General features: G+C 44.2%; 1 protein-coding gene and 1 pseudogene across 3 annotated transcripts in view; both read right to left on the bottom strand.

Moving 5' to 3' along the window:
- The window catches only part of LOC133498169 (teashirt homolog 1-like), a 143329-nt gene that overhangs the window by 116249 nt on the left and 10328 nt on the right, over positions 1–16752 (bottom strand). The gene's annotated exons all lie outside the window — the stretch shown is intronic.
- On the bottom strand, positions 11386–11504 carry LOC133504315 (5S ribosomal RNA; annotated as a pseudogene).

The following is a 16752-nucleotide window of genomic DNA, read 5'->3' as shown; positions in this document are numbered from 1 at the left end:
TTGGTCATTTTTCAGAGACCCTTCAAAATTGCCCAATTATCATCTATTAAGGCAAGGCCAACCCTGTCAATCAAGCGCGGCCGCGTCGGGGCCCCCGCCTTCAAACGTGTAATGGCTCTCAGAAGTTTTCATCCCGGTGAGGCGACGACGTGGCTAATAAAGTTTGTTTTTCTCCAGACTTCAGAATATCGATGACACGAGCAACGCAGTCGACTCGTTTAACGTCGCTCGGAAAGGGCGGGAGGAATGATGTACGCTGAAGAAATGGGAACAGACCTCCACCAAGGCCGCGTGACTCATTGAATTAAAGACAATCTTTGACGTTGCGGCTAAGGTTGTTGCACTCCGGTCCCATAGGTGTCAGTAATGCCCATTACACACCAAATAGCAGACTTTTTCTTCTGCTGGATCATCTTAGTCACCATCCCACTTGGCCACGATGCCAGTGGACTACAGACCAATTCTGAATGTTTGTTGACACGAGGTACCAGGATACCTTGGACTGCCGGGATTGCTTTGCCTTGTTCAAATGGCGTGTAAGGGTCCGTTTTGCAGCGGTGCCATCGGAGACCGCTTTGCTTTTTTCCACCTGAAAGTGTGGGGCCGTGGTGAATAATGATGTGAACGTGAAAATAAATTCCTTGATTCAAGCTTTACCAATTATGTAACAGTTCTACGGGTTCTCCCTGTGCACGACAATGTTAAGTAGAAATAGGAGGTTCTGTGCAATGACTGAGTCGTGAACGCAAGAACAAGATCCCCGATACAAGCGGCCGAAATGAGTTTCCTCCGAAAGGTGTCCGCGCTCTCCCTTCGAGATAGGGTGATAAGCCCGGTCATCCGGGAGGGGCTCGGTGTCGAGCCGCTACTCCTCCACATAGAGAGGAGCCAGATGAGGTGGCTGGGGCATCTGATTCGGATGCCTCCCGGACGCCTCCCTGGTGAGTTGTTCCGGGCACGTCTCACCAGAAAGAGACCACGAGGATGACCCAGGACACGCTGGAGAGACTATGTCTCTTGGCTGGCTTGGGAACGCCTCAGGATCGCTCTGGAAGAGCTGGAAAAAGTGGTTGGGGAAAGGGAAGTCTACTTCCCCTGCGACCCGACCCGGAAATGCGGTAGATAATGGATGGAGGGATGTGCAGTGACCATGCCGGCTCATATCCAGTCTTGTGAAAATGCCAATGCAAATATAAACATCCCGATTTTTGGAAATATCGATCTCCAACACCTCTTCCCTCCATTCCCTTCTTTGTTTTTGCGCCGTTCCCTCCCCTCCCACCCTCTGTATAACTAGCTGGCTTGAGCGCAACCATATGCCTGCAATCATTTTCCTCCCAGGCCCCCCCACCTGCCGCCCTCGTCCTTCCTCACAGATTTCCTCCCCTTCCCCTCCGATGTACTCAGTCATGTCTCCCTACGTCGGACAGAAGTCGCGACTGGTGCAGTTATCAATCACGAAAGGCAAAACCTTGCCGGGGACAACTCAACCCAGGGGCGGTTGTCGCCGCCTCGTGCTTTAATCCGTCTCTTTCCTTTAACAAATTTGTTCCAGTTAATAAGCACTCCCAAACGACCCCATCCCCCACCCCCTCTCCTAATTAAGCACAGGCAGCATGTAGGGAAATATGATACTTAATTAATGATGAGATAAACTCTCTCCCAAGGCCCTGTCAGAAAAGCGTGACACCATGTTTGCCAGTTTGAAATCACATTAACGCGCCAAAGACACAGGAGAAAAATTCAAGTGTATTTTTTTTTTTCTGCCGTTCCAATTTTTCATCTGGCAGTGGGTAGCATAATAAATCTGGATTTACACTTGAGAAACAAGTCGCTTAACAGTGACACATTGTGTATTGTAAAACAAGACATATTTCACAAGAGACAGTGGCAGCTTACACAGAATTAATTAGGTCTTTAGCAACATACTGCTCCTAATTGTTGCACAGCGAGTTGGATTCTTCTTTTTAGAAAGCCGAGCGCACGAATTTGTCATGCCGGTGATGAGCATCTGTCAAAGGTCAAAAAGACTGGTAGCGAGAGACGGAGTCTTGGCTTTGATGTGCTTGCTGATTAAGGACTTTCAGCAGGACATGTTTGGTAGGCAATCACATTCAGCCCGTTTTATGCCCCGTTGGTAACGAGCTACCTGGATAAATATGCTCTTAGCAAGGCAAAGTACTAAGCATTTCTTTCATTTATTCAGGACCTAAATCATTTAGCGATTTATAGACCAGTAGCAGAACTTTAAAATCTATTCTAAAGCTGACTGGAAGCCAGTGCAAGGACTTTAGGATTGGCGTTGCATGACCGCTTTGTTTTGGCCAGAACGTGATCTGCAGCATTCTGAATGAGCTCGAGCTGTTTAATACCCTTTTTGGGGAGACCAGTGAGAAGACCATTACAGTCAAGTCTACTTGAGATAAAAGGATGGATGAGCTTTTCCTGGTCTGCTTGACACATACAAGACTTCACTCTAGATATATTTTTCAGGTGGTAGAAGACAGTTTTTGTGATTGATTTGATATGATTCTTGAAAGTCAGGTCGGAATCAATGAGAACAAGTTTTTGGACTTGGTCTTTGGTTTTTAAAAATAAAGAGTCTGGGTGTCTAAAGCAATATACGTATCGTTGGTCAGACTATGCTATCCAGTTAATGTTGATGCATTATCTGGCAAAAGACTCTTAAGATAATATACGGATCTGTGCTAGGTGGTCACATTAGACCTATGCTGTCTTTTGTTGTTCTACGATGAAGTCACTAGTTTTAACGAGCCATTAAGCCGGTTGACGCAACGATCCACGCGGCTGAAATAGCTGGGACTAGCATAATGATAACCTGGATGGAACGGGATTCACAGTCACATTTCATGATATTGTGCACCAGTTGAGTGTCCAAACCAGAAGTTCAGATGGACATTTTAGGACGAAACCTACTATAAAGTGGACAATTCTTCAAACTCGTAAAGTATATAGAAGTTGCACACAATCCACCTTGAAACACTGCCTGAGTCCCGCAGTGCAAATCTGTCAGCCATCACCTCGACGATGCGTCACTTTGGCTGACATCACAATTATCATAAAAAACAGCCAAGTCTCAGTAAACTATTTTTACCGAGCGAGGTGTCCGTACGACTTGACGATGACAACTACATTTTCGCTCATTCTCCTCAAATTAAATCTACGCTGACGACTTTGACACGTGCGGAGTGAGTGTTTACATCCCTGCGGACCGAGCGGAAAATAAATAAATCCAAACGATCACATCGGCAAACAACTAAGAGCAAATTTGACATATTTACCATAAGAGCTGTGGTGAACTTTGGTCCAAATGAAACACATCCATAAAATAAAGTGTTTGTTGTGTGCTGTCGTTTGAAGCCGGATTTTTTTTTTTTTTTTTTTTGCTCTTTAATGATTTCTCTCTTCTGATGATGATGGAAGCCGTGCTGACACCTTCTTTTGCTTCATCAAGTTCCGCTGCACAATTACATGAATTTACTTTCAATAAATTACCATCTTTGCATACATCAGTCAAATCACCCAGCTGAGGCCTTCGCAAACAATATGCATTATTAATTTCATTGTCAGTGTTTATTTGGTGAACTTATAAGCGACTTGGACAGCCCCATTGCCTTGATGATGCATTAAAAAGCATCAGGGTCGGCTTTTATCGGGGGATGACATACTCCCGCGCATCACTCCGCACCCTGCTGAGGCCACGGGGGTGGGTGAAAAACAAGCGTGCAAACCCCAGTGAAAGACCAATCAAAAAATCCAAAAGATCCATCACGAGCCGTCCGAGTCGAAACAAGGGAATCGGGAAGATCATGCACATCACCGCGATTCCCGGCGAGTGGCTGCTCATGCTGATTGAGTGCGGTTCCCGTAGATGACTTTTGCCTGTCGACAGCCCTTAATTGAATGAGCATAAGCTACTCGACGGAGGGAGGGGGGAGAGAGAGAGAGAGAGAGAGAGGAGAGAGAGAGAGAGAGAGAAGAGAGAGAGAGAGAGAGAGAGAGAAGAGAGAGAGAGAGAGAGAGAGAGAGAGAGAGAAATGAAACTACTCTGTACAGAATTGGTTGCTGCGTTTTTGTCTCAGAAAAACATCTCAGGAGTCCAGCTGTATTTTGGTCAAAAAGTGATGCACTGTGACGAATAGACTCACTAATAGTTGCTTTAAAAACACATTAGCATAAAACTCTGACGATAAGTCACACTTTTCTTTCCTCCACCCCTGCAACTTCAAAGATCCCAGGAGCCTCACATTTCTGTCCATTTTTGAGATCCATGCTGAAGCATTGACTGTCCACATTTTTACATAAAATCCTCCTTTGACGCATTCAAACCACTATTAAGATCTGCTCACCCTCACCGTGACGAAAACACCATCTTAAACGTTATGTTTTCTGTTTATTCTCACAAGTAAGTAGGGGTCGCCACAGCGTGTCATCATTGGTCTTTTGCCTGGCAGCTCCATCCTCATCCTCTGCACCCTTCTACCAATATACTCTCACCTCTGAAAATGTCCAAACCATCGAAGTCTCCTCTCTATAACCTTCTCTCCAAAACATCCAACTTTGGCCGTCCCTCTCATAAGCTCATTTCTAATCCTATCCAACCTGCTCACTCCAACCGAGAACCTCAACATCTTCATTTCTGCTTCCTGTTGTTTCTTCAGTGCCACCATCTCTAATCCGTACATCATAGCCAGCCTCACCACCGTTTTATAAACTTTGCCCTTCATCCTAGTGGAGACTCTTCTGTCACATAGAAGACCAGAGACCTTCTGCCAACTGTTCCACTCGGCTTGGACCAGTTTCTTCACTTCCTGATCACACCCACCATTACTCTGTATTGTTGACCCTTACAACTAAAAGTTAAGAAACTCTAATCCAGGGGGAGTCCTTGTTTATGATAGAGTTCTGTTCTGATGGCAGCAACCTAACCTGAATTCAGATGCAAGTTAGAAAGTGTTGTATTTTATCACTAACTTATGCTAAGTACTGCTATAACTGAGGTGCTTTCTTGCGCAGCTACGTCCTGCATCTTAATCGCACCTTCCCTAACCTCTCTCCCACCTGACCAAACGCTAACCACAAAAAAAACAAAACAAAACAGTAAATACCGAGATACCGGTGTGCCCTCTTGTGCTGCGTCGCACCCTAATCATACGTAGCTGCGCACCGTTCGTAACTTTGAAACGCCATATTGTAGGTTCCCCCCCCTCAGAAGTCAAGGACGCCCAATAATTTACCTGGTCAGGATGAGTCCAGGTATGGATTAATTGGTGAAGGCTTCAAAACACCCAAGATAGTTCAAGTTCCGAGTATAAATCAAAAATGCTAATTTAAGGTTTACCGTCGTGCTATTCAATCAAAATGCCAAGTGAGCAACAGGAAAAGTTCAGGGACAAAGAACATTTAGTGCCTCCCAAAGAGCTAAGCGTGCTAATAGCAGGAGTGCGCAGTTAGCGGAGACAAATCCGAATAAAGAGGTGCCACGCTGCAGCCATCGTTTTCGCCCCGAGGGCTCTGGGATTGCGCCGCGGTGGCACCTCTCATCTGCCATCCGGCGATCATCGCACTCGACAGATCCGAGGTGCACTCCCAGCTATTCTGTGAGGGAGGAGGGGGAATTCTCCATACAACAGAACAGTAAAACATACTTTGATGATGCGGCTTAGCAATTGAAGCGTTAGCAAGTAAGATCAGGGAAGCGCTCGTCAAACTTACACGGGGAAATTATGTTTAATGCAGTCTTCAAGACAGCTTAGATGTGTCCCGGTTCAAGGTTTTATTCCCAAAAGTATGTTTAATATGACTAGTAGCCACTTTAACAATATGCACAGTTTGAACACTGAACCTGAACTACAAAACATTGTACTGCACATAAATTAAATACAAATCGCACTGAAACTGTACCGTACAATGTTTAAAAGACAGTCCTTAAAGATACAATTCAAATATGTTGAAATATGAATATCGTGAAATATAACTGAACTGTACTTGGACAGGAATTCTTTTGCGGAGCACTAGAGGGTCCCTCCTCCACACTTTGAAAATCAATGCAATAGACTCGAAAACCAAATCGTAGTTAAAGAGGATGTTTCCGCATAATGAGGTTATCTTTCATACTGCACAGAAAACTCCTTTGCCAAAAGTTCATAGTTTCGACGATCCCGTAGGTCCTGCTTTTTTAGTCAGCAACACAAAATTGTGGCATGCCAACAGCGTTCAGACATTAACTCAAGCGGTTAATCATGACATCTTAACGTAAGTTCATCTTTAATACTGCGCAGGGAACTTGCGAGGAGATAATTTATATGCCTCTGTAGGTGCTTCTGTTTTGGTTACTTTGACAATTTCCATGTTTGGAAGTTGCCGCTCTTTCGTGAGCAGCACGAGTGATAACGCGGCATCTGATCTTGTCATGGCATTTATTGGAAGTGCGCCCACGGGTAGAGGAAAAATAGAAAATATAGTTGGGTCTAGAATTTCACATTTCTTTTGCAATGCGGCCTGGTTGCGCTTTTTTTTTGTACCTGAATTTCTTTGGAACACATGCTGCTTAGAGGCCACAGCTGGAACAAAGCATGGTTCCCATGTGGTCCATGTGATTGTTTTTCTTTACGTTTCCATGTACTTCACATCGCACTGTCATTTTACACACACACACACACACACACACACACACACACACACACACCACACACACACACACACAAAAACAGAACTCCACCCATCTCCCTGCCGGCCACCCCTCAATCACCCAGCTATCGTTTCTTAGTGGCTCATTGCCCATATGGTCTTTTTATGGGCCGTGGCAAGTCATCTGAGCACGTCTTTTCAAGAGGGAAGAAGTCTGTGTGTGTTTGATGCATTTGGCCAGGGTGGGTGCATTGAAGCTTTGCTTTCAGCCCCAAAAAACAAAACAAAAACAACAAAAAAAATGTCACATTACTGCTTTATGACCTCAGCACCTTGCACGAGTCTGTCTGGGCATCCCCATCCAGTGACCATACATCCATTTTTTTTCCTTCTGCTTAGCAAAACAGTGTCATATGATTCCCAAATAGGAGGCTACTGAAAGCTTGCAACAACCCCCCCCCTTCACGCCACCAAGTCTTTGGTTCCATATTCGGAAGTTGGGGCATTTTCATTGCAAAGAGTAAGAAATAGAAAACCGTGTAGTTACACAGTAATTACAAGTTGCAAACTTTTACTGGTCATTGCAAGGGCCGTTAAGCACAGATCAAAGACCATTTAATGGTAACGGCACATCAGTCAAAAGACCCGAACAGACAAGAAGCCTCAACTGTCCAGATTCTACTGTCCGATCTTCGAAGGGGGGGCCGACGCAGCAGGTGATTCCCCCCTGACAAGAGACTTGACTGAGGGAGATTGGTTTTAAAAATAGGGACAGCTAATCATCTCCGGAAGACAAGCTGGAATCGCTCGGCCGGCAGAAGGAAAACGTCGAAGAAGAATCATAATGGCAACTCCGGTCCGTCAACGCCTCAGTTGACGTCCTGGGAGGGGATCCGGCCGCGAGCTTGACAACATGTCAATATCACTTGAAGCGCTTTCTCGCAAAATCCGTTCCTTGTGGGAAATCGCCAGCAAGGAAAAAACACACACACACACACTTGATGAAGAGTAGTTGATCTCATGGATCATGGGGAGACAATTCAAACAAACACCCCCCCCCCCAACTCCAGAAAAAAAAAAGTGAGACAAGATTTCTTTGGCAATCACTGTCAGCGTGTTGACTGGGCCAGACAGTTTGGTGTAACTCTCAGAAGCGATCGCCCATTTTCCTGAGATGTGAGGATCTTCGGTGAGTTTATCCCCAAGTCGGGCCACCTCGTCTATGTGTCAATCAGTCGCCTCTCACAAGATGACAAAATGATGGAACACAAACCCGCATTAACGACAACGATGTCTGCTGCACTCAAACAGCTAAAAGATTGTGGCAGGCAGCCGGGCAGTCTTAGATGAAGGTATTTTAATTATCCCCCCCGTGTGTATATTTGTTTACATTTTGAGTTTAATGCACATGCACAATTTTCCCAATATAGCTTCCCACCCCGAGGTGCTCGACGTGGTCTCCGGAGGCGACAGAGACTCCCCGAGCGGTGATTTGTCCCCGGGGGAGGCAACACCCACTGAATAAACATGAGTCATCCCGTCCTCCTTCCGCTACACTTGTAAGGGGTCAAAGGTTATATTTACAAGCACAGCACATCCACTTACAATCAAAGCGCGTCGTGGAGAATCCCCCTTAAGAACATAGGATGCCAACTTTCAGCTATTCCCATTTCAACACCCCTACTACCTAACTTTACTCAAGTCATTATGAGATTACAGATTATTTTTGTTGCTTTTTCTCCTCTTTAAAGTTTTTAACCAGAGAACTAATGATGATGGCCAAGAGGTGTGCCGCACGGTCTCCGCCCACCAGCAATCGTAAGTAGAATATAGACAAAAGCAGAATAGATGGGCAGAGAAAAGGAAAATGACCGATTCTAGATTTTAAAAAAAAAAGTCAATGTGTAAGATTTGTGCTACTTGTCCGATAGACCCGAATACCATTTGGTAGGGATTGCCTGCCACAAACCCAACATCATATTGGGTGGCTACCCACCTCCAGTAGCCGAATCGAATCGTTGATAAATGCCCATTGTGTGACGTCGCCCCCCCGATACGCATCATCTCTTCAACTGTGCTCAAAACCAACCACACTGGAACACCTGTGGAGTGCCGCGGCCGATGTGGCTCACTTTCTGGACCTTATTACGGCATAACGACAGTCGTACTTGTACTACAACAACAAACCATTTGGAAGTTGAATTTAGTGTTTCAATGTTCACAAGGCCACAAACTGCCACAACAGTAATAATGATTCATGACAAAACGTCAGATTTTAAATAGTCCTGATCCTTAAACTCGGCTTCATGACTGAATGTTTATGTACAAAAAATCCGATTTCATAAGACCAAAAAGATGGTTTATTAAAAAACTACAGTGAGAGAGAGAGAATATTTGCACAATGTAATTTTTCCAATCACTGGCTGGACTGCTGGTAGGAAATTGACCCCACAGACCAGCAGCCTATTAAAAGATTTGGAATCCCACTTCCTGTTCCTTGGACAGCGGACACAAACTGTTTGGCAGCCTCGAATCCAAAGTGTGGCTGCGAATCAACGAAGCATTTCCCAGGTATGAAAATAGGCACAAACGGCTTGTGAACAAATTATCCCCAATGAAGTCACTGTGTGTAAGGTATATGTCAGCATCTTCAGTCCAAAAAGAATCTAAATAAAAAAACAAGTCGTGGGATGTTTCAGATCATGGTCAATTTTTACTCCAATAGCCCCTTCGCCTGCGAGGATCCCTAACGCCGCAACGCGAGCCAACATCTGACGCCATCCGGGCCGCTCTTGTTTTATGGGGGGTGATGGCTGGCTGCTGAGATGGAGGACCCACTTGGGACCGGGCCAGTCGGATCTAGTCAGGCGCCGGGCGACCAGATGAAACGGCCGTCCGACTCGGCTCGACGGCGCATGTTCGCCTTCAAAAAGACAACGTGGCGTGAGGCCTGTCGAGACGCAACTGCCCATGGGTGCGCTTTTAAAAAGAAGTAAAATGATTTATTCAGCATGTTTATGGTTTATATTTAAAGAGCCGAGCATTTATTTCCCATTTTACAAACATACGATTGTAATCCCGAAGGTAGGAGCTTCACATTGCGGTGGAATTTGTTGTCAGCGCTGATCACCCTTTAGAACGCTGACACGTCTTGATTCAAGTTCAGTCTTTCCCGGTTTTTGAGTTTTAGCAAATAGTTTTAGCAATCCGAAAGTTAAAAGTTGGGTTTTGAACAACAGCTGTGAGAGCTAAGAAAACACATTTACTGTATTTTCCGTATTATAAAGCGCACCTCTAATTAATTATTATTAATTATTTTAAAACGTTTCCCATATATAAGCACACCGCATTATAAGGCGCATAGAATAGACGCTACAGTAGAGGCTGGGGTTACGTTATTCATCCATTAGATGGAGCTGCACTAAAGGCTCAATATTGATCCGTATATAAAGCGCACCAGATTATAAGGCGCACCGTCGGCTTTTGATAAAATTAAAAAGCTTTTAGGTGCCCCTTATAGTGTGGAAAATACAGTAATTTGAAAGATTTGCATTATTATCCATTCCTCTTAATTGAGAGTGAGATTTTTTTCCACATGTAACAAGAAATGGCCATTTGACTGATTTTGTCTATTCATTTATGGGTGCATGTTCATTTGAATAAGAAGTATATCAAATTACATTGTGTAATTTGAATTAAATTCAAATTCAATCAGAATTAGCGTGCCCAGAGGAGGAGGACTGCACTGATGGAGCGAAACCTCTTAAAATGTCTTCTTCAGACTCATCAAGCCTGAAGATTTGAAGACAGCGCCTCTGCTGGTCACATGCAAGAAGTGTATTTTATTTGACCTCATTTGCTTCATGTCATAGTTAATCAACAAGTCCACCTTACGACATCAATCAATTTCTCAAGAAATTCTCATCGTAGTATTAGAACGTAATGAAAGACTTTAGAAACAAACTGCAATGTATTCTTACAACCAGTGTGTGAATTGTCAAAGCGAACGGGTAAGCGTCTACTATTAAGTGAGTAAATAATACATACACGGAAGTAGAGCATATGCAAATGAGGGTGACTAGCAGGCGACTTGGTGATGCAGCAGCCATTCATCACGGTGGCTGAGGTTGCTCTCTTTGCCGTCCTTAGCTTCATCTAATGAAGCCCCCTTTCTCCCCCACCCCCCACATGCAAATGAGCATGCCCTTTTCCTTGATTTCTCTTCTTCCGTGTTGAAAGCATGCGGCGGAAATATTGGAGCACGGGCAAGATAATGTATGTATGGAGGTCACGATGCATATTAAGGACCACACCCGCTATTCCTGCCGACTCCGATCACTCGGACAAGACGGTGTTGTACGCGGTGGGGAGCTTGTGTCAATGCCGTATATGTGTCTGTTGATCTCAGAACCAAAGACTAGTTTAAGAAGAACACAAATAACCTTGTTGTCCTTCCAAAGAGAAACTCAGAAGGGGTTCTGGACTTTGTTCAAAAAAAAGATTAGCTACAACCAAGGCCCCAAAGATTAGAAATTTGGAATTTGCCACCAGGATACAGGATGTTATAAAATAAATAAGATTTTCAAAGGTTTCTGGAGTTCTTCTTTACCTTTCTGCTTGTCCCGTTAGGGCTCGCCACAGCATGTCATCTTAGATGAACTCATATTTTTTTGGCACAGTTTTACACTGAATGCCCTTCCTGACGCAACCCCTCTGCATTTAGCCTGGGAGAGAAGCTTAGAGCACCTGGTATTCCCACGCGGACTCCCATTCAAGTACTATCCAGGGCTAAACCCGCTTAGCCTCCGAGATCTGACGAGATCGGGCATTCTCAGGGTAGCATGGCCGTAAGCTTCAAATGTTTCTGGTCTGTGGACATGCAATGTCTGGCTGGAACATAAAACTAGAGGTGGCCTTCTCTAATGTGACTCACATTTCTGATCAGTGAATGTCTGGTCCTGCGACGTTGTCAAAAACCTTGTTTTTTTTTTTTAGCCTCGAACTATGCTCCAAACAGTTGGGACAAGAGTTTACGATTCCCATTTGGGAAACCATCTGTAAAGTCTGAGCTTTGGAACTGTAATGGAAACTTTCTGGGATCAAAGCCATCAATTTATAGTCACAAATGACAAAAACTTATTCTGTTTGGACGATTAAACTCACTGCAGTGACCACCAGTCCTCGTGATTGTACTCCTCGATTCCCCTTGAAAGAGTTTCAATGTCTTTAACTGTGAACATGCATTATCTGGCAGCTCTTCTTGTGTAACTGCTGACTAACGAAATGGAGTATAAGAACACAGTCTATAAAACTTTATGGAGTTGGCATTCTCTAACACAATATACATTTCTGCTCAGTAAATCTTGTGCTGGTCTTGAACCCCCAAAGAAGAGTTAGGGCACAAATTTATGGTCCCCACATTGATATATGACAAAGCTAACTATATTAGAAAGGGTAGTAAATTGATTACATTGACCACAAGTCCATCATTCTACTTAATAAAACCATAACATAAAGCAAAACATAAAACCTGGGTTTGTACTCATTGCACAATTACTATATTTCAGCTCAGCAAATGTTCCGATTTTGTACTGGTCAGGAACCGCCAATCTTCTGCATTTCAAAGTCGTGAATTGTCGTCAATGGACAAAGCAAAAGATCATGGTTTATGGTCTTCAGAAGGGAAAGTCTGGTATTGTAATTCCATTCAAAACCAGTAAACCGATTTAGCAACTAGGTTAGGAGGTTAGGGATTGAAAGTGTCCACCCTTTAAAGGATTTTGATAGACAGTACCAAAATGTTGTCCGAGATCAAAGCAAGCCATAGACACTTGATTGAGAGATTCTGTGTTTTAATGTAGCCAGGTCGCGGAGCTGCAGTTGGTCCCGAACCTCCAACAATCCGGTCTAAAGTCACTAAGGACGCATCATAAAAATGCATCATCAAAAGTTTTTGTCAGGGGGAGAAAGTCCTAGCAACAACTTTGTGAGACGTAATTGGAATAATGCGCATACGTACGGCATTACATGATTGTAGCCCAAGCGTGTATAATGAAGACAGAGCTGAACAGTTGGACAACATATTGCCAGACAGCAGCCATTAGCCAGAGAGCGGCAAAAGCACATCAGGGGAAAACTCAAGGAGATGGAGAGGCAACGAGCAACGGCAGGAGGAAGAGGGGAGCGGCGGGCCGAGCGAAGCGTCACAATAAGCGGGGCCGACAAGCCGCGAGCGCGCCCCGTGCTCCGACACTAATTGCCCGTGAAAGGTGACCCGCGGTGAGGCGGAGGCGCTCAGCTCCGATCGGCGAAGCCGCGCGACGTGCGCCCTGATCGCACGCGACACCAGACAGCCGAGCCGTCACGCCGGCCACCAGCGCCACCCGCTCGACTGCCGCAAACCATCCGAGCGCGGGGGTGAGCGCAGGGGGGGGGACCGGAAAGAGCGACAGATGGAAAGTCAAAATGATTCCACTTTCATTCTCTTGCCTGACTTATGTTTGGGCTTGGAATGACACACTCGCGTCGTACTACGTTGCGCCAACGATCTTATGCTAGCGCTTTGGCTATCAACAGCCGAGGTATCAACCGTCCTCATCTCAAAGTGTTTTACTACTGCAATAAAAACTATGAAAATGAAAACAATGTATTTTCCAAAGACAATGCCAGATTTGCACAACAACATCTTCGATTTTGCAAAGAAAATGCTGGATTGGGCAAGGAAAATGATTAATTCACACAAAAATGCAAAATTATACCATAACGATGCTCACTTTCGCCAGGGAAATTTTTGATGTTGGCAGATGTCATATTTTGCTATTAAAATTCTATGCCCCACCCAAAAAAATGCAACCTTCGACCATAAACTTGCTATATTTTGGTGAAAAATGTTACAAAACGCCACGTTCCGCAAATGCAATTTTTTTTCTTTTTTTTTTGCCATGATTTATTTATTTTCTGCTCTGTACACACAATAAGTGCCAGGAATCAGTTTCTACAAAAATAGCATTTTATCCACAAAATTGCTATATTTACAAGAAATGTATATGTTTTGCAATAAAAAAAATGTATTAAAAAAAGGGACAAAAATTAAGTTGTCCAACTGACAGTACGTTATATTCCATACAAATCCTTCTACAGTCTTAAAAGCAGGCAAATGTAACTAAAGTAATAAGTCACCTACACTAGCTATTGTGAAACATTTCCCCCCCTCGAGTGGCCATTAACTTTCACGTTTTATATTGCACAACGTATAACCTGGGTGGTGGTTTTTTTTCTTTGAATGTTGCCCCATTGAAAATAAAAGTAAGGGGAAAAAAAACATTATGAAGGCGAGAATTGGAGGGTGCGTCTATTTAAGAGGAACTCGGGCTGTAACAAATGTGTGGAGGAATATAAAGCATCTGGAAGCAGTTAATAATAAAAATACATGTAAACATATTAAAATGGTTTCTGCCATTGTTCAAACTTGACATACACCGTAAAGACAATATCTGACACACCTGAGACTTTTGCACATGCCCCCCCCCCCTTACATAAATGTGTTGCAGCGTAAAACCTCCCTCACACATTTATCAACTTGTTGGCTGCTTTACTATTGATTTTTTCCCCCCCTCAGTCTTCTTTTAAGAGGTTGTGAGGGTGGAAGAGTAGCGACAAGGCCTGGATCTTTTTACACACTGAAACCAGACAGCTGGAGCCCCTCGTGGGGGCCGGCGGGACGGAGGGGGGGGGGGGGGGGGGGGGGGACGCCGGTGCACCCTCTTCCCAGCACATATTACAACACAGTGGACATTAATAACAGCTACACTGTCATTGATAACCCTCGTCTCTCTCCACACATCGCAGCGCGGGTGGGTGTGTGTGTGTGTGTGTGTGAGGAAGGGGGGGGGGGAGTCAATTATTTAAAATATGGCACCGACATGAAATAAAATATGGATTGCAACAACGTATAAACAGTAAGGCTTGAGTACGTGTGTACACTGTAACTACAAGGAAGGTAATTTTGTTTGTGCTTAGCGCCACCCTTTGGCAAGGCACGGTGTTGCAGTTAATGGAACCGCCTCTCTACTGTAATTAACCTCTACGCATGTCCAACTACATGTGGGTTAATAACAATAATTGCATGTCACTGTAATTTATTTGACGCAAACGCAGTGTGCTTTAAACAGAGGGCTACGTTTTGTTCAATTATTGAGGGGACAAAAATAGACTAAAATGCAAACATGTATAAAAATAATTTAATCATTTGTGTATTTGTTAAAAAAAAAAAAAAATAGTCAAAAATATATAGCACTGGTGAATTCACAAATAGGTGAAAATGTGCAAGTATCGATAATGTGGGTGAACACTGTCACCAAAGATTTTTTTTTATGGGGTGGAGGTTGGGGGGGGGTGTCACCCAGAAATGTGCTTTTTGATTTTTCCAAGGATTTTTTTCTAACCTGATAAAAAAATATCTCGACTGTATTTCTGATTAATTGCATGTCATCTTCATTGGAAGCTTTTGTTCCCAAATTAATGACGCATCTAAGTAATATAATAGGATAATTAGTGTACTGTAGCCGCTTTCCAGTAAGGAAACCTCAAGCTGTTTTTCGGTGTTGGAATCAGATCAACTAAAAACTCAAAAATGTATTTACTTCCTTCCTTCTCTAGCAAGCTTCTTCCTTCCTTTGGCTGTGGGTGATCATGGGGCTCTTCCACCACACTTTCCAATTAAGAACTCACACGGCTAACACACTGGCAGTGTTTTTTAAAGTTGAAAAGTTCCTAGACGTCCCTCGCTCCTTTGCTCCCTGGAGACCCCCCACAAATCCCCCACCCCCCCGGCAAAGATATCTCTTCACACGTTTCGGCAAGACGACGAAAAAAAGTGGCAAGTGATCGCGCAGTTTAAGATGCTAACGTAGCGCAATTAGCATGTGGCCGGCGCTGGCGCCCTCTCATCAGCGGCCCGAGGGCTCCTTCTTCGCTCTTTTCGCGGCGGCCTGACAGGCGACTGCTCGGCTTTCGAGTTAATTAAAGGGAAAAACACTGCCTTTGCTAAGCGCGCAGTCGCGCCCGGCCTGCATAATGGGACGTAATTAACTTCCCCCCGCGTCGTTACTTCACTTCAAAGCCTGGCTTCTTAAGCAGCCCGTACCAGGCTTGTGTTTGGATAGAACGTGGACGATATCGCTTCGGTGGCGACGGAGAAACCGATCCTGAGGGAGATGCATCCCACGGTCGCCCCCCACCTGCATTCAAATACACATTCAAGATGGGGGTCGTCTGGGTCCTAGATGTAGTAAGTCTTGATCCATGCTTTGGGGGAAAAAATATTGGTGAGGCTAATATTTAATTTAAATGTCCACGTCAAAGAACACCGTCAGACTTCGTCTACTGAACATTTTCATCATCCAACTCCAAGATATTCCAATTACATAAATGTAAAGTGAGTCATAAGTGTCGAAGTATGTCACACATACACAAGTAGATGTATGTCAGATTACGCTATTCTTTGCTCTTTCTATAGTTAAAATCTAATTTCATATTCGAGATGCTCATATTTAACCTATTTAGAGAGGAACAATTGTATATTTTTTTAAAACCAGCACACCATTATTGTATACAGTAAAGCCTCGGTTCTCGAACAAATCGATTTTCAAAAGAAAATTTGGAGATTTTTTTGCTTCTGTTTTCGAACGAAAATCGGTACTCGAACGTCCCCGACAAAACCCAGAAATGCTTGCCCAGACCAGCTGACTCACGACACGCTGTGTTGTGAACTCAATGAACCCAGAAATAACAATGCGCGCGGCGCAAGCAGCTGACCCACTCTAGATGCGCTTTGTTATTGGTCAATTTGAACCCTCCCCCCAAAAAAAAAACAAAAAAAAAAAAAACGAAAATGACAACGTGTGCGGCGCAACCAGCACACTTTTGCTGTTCTGTACAACGCAGCCTCTGTATACAGACGTGTCCCGGTTGTGACTGTTGTTTTTCCTTCTTATCGAGGACTACCATGTTAACCCCCAATCTGGGCTCCAAAGAAGGCAAGTTGCTTCTTTAAAGTTATTCTGCACAAAAGTTTACAAGGCTGGGGGCCGAGTCGCTACA

The sequence above is a fragment of the Syngnathoides biaculeatus genome, chromosome 1 (genome assembly GCF_019802595.1).
Source record: "Syngnathoides biaculeatus isolate LvHL_M chromosome 1, ASM1980259v1, whole genome shotgun sequence".
Classification (NCBI taxonomy): Eukaryota; Metazoa; Chordata; class Actinopteri; order Syngnathiformes; family Syngnathidae; genus Syngnathoides; species Syngnathoides biaculeatus.
This window is presented reverse-complemented; position numbering and strand designations above follow the sequence as displayed.